Source organism: Nannospalax galili, unplaced genomic scaffold (assembly GCF_000622305.1).
Source record: "Nannospalax galili isolate Female #2095 unplaced genomic scaffold, S.galili_v1.0 scaffold461, whole genome shotgun sequence".
Taxonomy (NCBI): domain Eukaryota; kingdom Metazoa; phylum Chordata; class Mammalia; order Rodentia; family Spalacidae; genus Nannospalax; species Nannospalax galili.
Window position 1 is genome coordinate 5841824 of NW_008349975.1, and position 4846 is coordinate 5846669.

Consider the following 4846-nt stretch of genomic DNA (forward strand, 5'->3'; position numbering starts at 1 on the left):
CAAGATAAACTTTAATGAAGTTTAACATTTTTTTCTGTAAGGAACATTACAACCTTCTTGTTCTTTGAAACACTAGCCAGCACTTCAAAATGTGCTTGGGGGCCACATAAACAGTGAAATACCTGATAGAGCTCATGCGGATCGAAAAATGTGGAACTAAAAGCCTGTCACTGTGCAAAGGATGTGCATTTACAGTATGACAGCTAAAATAGGAGGGTGGATTATCTCCTATTTGACATCGGCTGGGAATATACATGTCAGAAAACTCAAAATTTTCTCCACTCTGTGCATGTTTTTGAAATTCTGTGAAAGAACAGCTGATTTAGGGGTCATAAATTTTAACAAATAATTGAATTTTCAAATAGAGAATCCACAAGTAACAAGGATTCTCTACTTGTTTCTAGGTCAAGCAGAAGCAAAAATTTCCAAATGAATTTTAAAAGTCTATTTTTGGCCTGAGAATGCAACGCTTATATCGGTGTAGGCACGCATGTATTCTCACTTCTGAGGTAGTGATAATGACTCACTTTATATTGAATTCTCATTCTGTAACAGGTCGTGTGCCAGTTATTTTATGCTAACTCATTTAATTCTAGTGCAATCACATGGATTGTGGAAGGAAAGTCACATTCTGTTTCAGTAGGTAGTATTTGCTGAGGGAAGAATTCGTAATCTGGTAGCCAGGCAACACAACAGTTGTGTGCCTGGAAGGGATGGAACAGGAAGTGCTGTAGAAAAGTTCCTAGCACAGCCCCATGTGATGTGCATTAGGAGTTGATAGCTACAAATAACTTACTAAAGCCACACATATTTATTTATTCATTTTAAATTCGAGAATTATGACTACAACATTCAACCAAATGTGAAAAAATACATTTGGAAAAAACTGATGTATTAGGGTTCTCTAAAGAAACAGAACTGATTATATAAATATATATGTATAGAGATTTTAGATTAGCTTACAGGATAGAGAGTCTGAGTAGTCCAACAGTGGCTGCACCACACTGGAGAGGTTGAGAATCCAGTAGTTGCTCAGACCACAAGGCCGGATGTCTCAGCAGTCCCAATCTGGCTCTGAAGAGCTAATGGATTCTGGGAAATCTGCTAGTCTTTAGTTTATGTTGAAATCTGATGAGTTAGTTAGAGCAGTGAGATGAGCTCACTAGTGAGAGAGAAGATAAGTGGCAAAAATCAAAAGCTCCTTTCTGCCATGGCCTTTTACATGGGCTGCCATCAGAAGGCAATGCCCACATTTAGGGTGGGTCTTCTAGCTTCAAACGATCCAATCAAGAAGGTCTCTCTCATTTCAGTTAATGTCAGATCCAGTCAAGTATTACCCATTCAACTAAGATGCTTATTAGTCATTAGTCAAGTATTAGCCATTAGTCAAGTATTAGCCATTCAACTAACATGCTTTTAAAGAAGAGATTGCACCTAAAATTTCTGTATATTTGTGGAGTCTTCCTTCAGGCTCTTAGGACTTCTGTACAGGAGGACATATTGTCCACTGTGTGGAAAGGTGTGAAAAGTGAAATGTTTATGTACATGAATCAAAATCAATGAAAAACTTTAAAACATATCTTAATTAGAATTTGCCAAAGAAATCTCAAGTGCAAGCTGGACCTTATATTCTTTACCTAGAAAAAAAAGGGAATTAAATAGTAGTATCACCAATGCTATTAAAGATCACTCAAAGTAGAACATTTTATAGATGTGAACTAGATTTAGCCAAGGACTCAAGAACATTTCATCTAGAAAATCACCTATTTTTTTCTACCAGTGCAATGTAGGCTAACTTTCTCTGACTTCTGTAATATAATTTCTCTGATCTTAATACTCTCATTCAGTTCCTTCTATCATTATGCACTTCCTTTCCACACTGTTACTACTTCCCTTAAAGAGAGTCATTTTGCTGAATATTATGTTATCAGGTGGACTGTTGTAAACCATCTAAGTCCATTAATGAATCTATGAACAAAAGGTGAGAAGGGCAGTTAATTTAATTAGCAAGTTGCTTTTCCACCACAAAATAAAAATAATAACCACCAAATGATGTAACTACCTTGAAAGCCAATTTAAATTAACAGCTTTAAGTAGGTTGGAAAGCTTCTGGGTAAACCTTTTGGGGGAAGTTCTTCCAAATTACACAATATTGGATCCAGCACAGTAAATAGAAGTAAATGTTTAAAGTGGAAAATGAAAGTAAAATTTCAGAAAGAACCCATACAAGGTCTTTTCCTGTCTCTCATATTGATAACCCTCTGTAACTCCTTCAATCATTCCTATTAATCTCAGCATTTGCTATTCTAAACATCAAGTTTCCAACCAGAAGAATTAAAAGTTACTACTGATGAATAGTATTCATGCCTCCACATGTATAGTATCCTCTTCATTCCTCCTAATGAAGTTTTTTTAATGATGTTTGAAAGCAAGATTTTTGTTCATTTCCTAACTTTTCCACTTATAAAATCTGTGTCATCATCTTCTAGAACCAATAGGTTTCAGAACATACTGGCAGTGTACTTGCTGATTAATTTGTGCATTCATCAGCAGATAGCAAAGGAAAGCCCAAGACAAAACTGTGTTAGGTTCTGGTCAGTAACCAAGAAAGAAATGAACCATACAGGTGCATGACTCTTCTACTGGTCAATTTCAGGAAACAAACATGGCATCATAGCCATAAAAAAAGGTACAATTACAGATGAGGCAAGTACAATGGAGGAAGAAATACAACTGTATGAACACAAAAGCTTCAGTGGAAAACTCTGGGGTCAGTAGTGGTTTATGTGAATAATTCAAATGGAGCTGAAATTGAACTACAGGAAGTTCCAAGTAGGTGTATGACATAGGCTCATCAAGGAGGACCAGGGAAGTGGCGGGGGGGGGGGCGGATATCTGGGAACTTTAACTGCCCAGGAAGAGAGAAGGTAATGAAGTGGAGAGGAAGGACAGAGAAATAAATAAAACCAAGAGTGTCCCCAAAAGGCATAGAGAAATGTATTATTTTACAGGCTTACTTAAAAATATGTGTGTGTGTGTGTGTGTGTGTGTGTGTGCGCACGCGCGCACGCATATGTATAGCTGAAGGTTATCTAACAAAAAATTCCAGTACCAGGAAACAGAAAACTCACTTGGACTTCTAGGTCAGGGTAGTCCAAGAAATACCCAAGGCTATATAGTCTATTGCCTTAGCTCTTGGTTGCCTCCAAGGACTTGAAGGTAAGACCCTATGACTGAAGACACCATATACTTTGGATATAACACGCACAGAAATTGTGCTAGAACTGACCTGGAAGCCTCCTCCCTGAAGACTAGCTCTCATAGTATCCGAAGTTGCTAAGTAGGCTGCCAAAGGAGAAAGCAATCAATAGTCCTACCCTGATATAAAGCCTATGAATCCACAATGACTCGCCTAGCAAACTATTGGTTTGATGCTGATACTTTTATCTTGAAGTTAACCAACAACTGTCTAATTGGTAAGACCTGCTAAATAGGAGAGATTCGATGCCTAGCACTGTAAAAATAGCTAAATACCCATGGCTGGAAATGTCATAGACATTAGAAGAGAAACTAATTCTGTCACTTTATTAAAACAATGTACTTTCTTATTATACTTTAAATATCTTTGTAGTCACTGGCAAGTGTAGCCCTCACCATACATGAGGGAAGCTTCTTTGTGCAACAGATGGAGACTTACAAAGTTCCATAACTGGTCAAGATGCTAAGAATAAGCGACCATGGAATGCCCAGCCCCAATTCCTACATCTACATTGGAAATGGAAGAATGATGAAGTTCAAGGAAACAAGTGATAAACAGTAAGTCATGGAGGCATGACAGCAGGTGTGACTGACAAAGTCAAAAGCAGGAGAAAGTTAAGATACCTATAGGCCTTATTTATGGTCCTGTGTCTTGATTCAATCTTAAACCAAAGGTGAGTTGTAAACTAGGAGTGGATGTAAAGAGTGAGTGGAAGACTCACATTTGCTCTTTGGAAAGTCCATTCTTACCAAATCACTTGATTTTTTAAAATCAGATAACCAAGAGTTTCCATATTTCAGGTTATAAGGATAATTCTGGCTTTCTATTTGTGATACCACAATGAACATGTTTAATCAATAATTTGATGTTCATTTGGTACCCAAACTAAACAGTATTTGCTGTGTCCTTTTAGAATATATTTTTATCATATTGTATTTCAGGTATATAGTTAATTTAGATAATTAATCAGATGTGTTCTCTCTATATAAGTTGAGAAATCCTCTATTTAAATATTTCAGGTATTATATGACCTTGACTTGACAAGGCAGTATTTCATAATAACTTGATGCATCCTATCTAGAAGAATTTTTTTTTAAGTTGCCCCATGTTGTATGCCATACATCAATTTAAAAAGAGGGCTGTGAGCTGAAAAATTTTACATATTATTGGGGTTTGAGACATGGCTTAGTGGTTAAGTGCACTGACTGTTCTTGCAGAAACCCGATTCGGTGCCCATCACCCACATGGCAGCTAACAACTGTCCATAACTCCAGTTTTAGGGAATCTGAAGCTCCCTTCTGGTCTCTGAGGGCTTTGCATGGCACTTGGTGCACTTACACACATGCAGGTAGTACACTCATACACATAAAATAAGGACAAAATTCTAGACATTATTGTCTTAATTTAAATAATAGTTCTCTTTCATTTGTATGGATGGAAGAACATTAAATTTGTTTGGATTTCTATTCTTTTTGACCAGCTCACCTGCAGAATTGGCTTGGATATTCTTTCTATGATATATATTTGAGCATTTTTTCCAGTTATGATATTGCTTCTGAATAATTCCATAAGGAAATGTTTATTTAT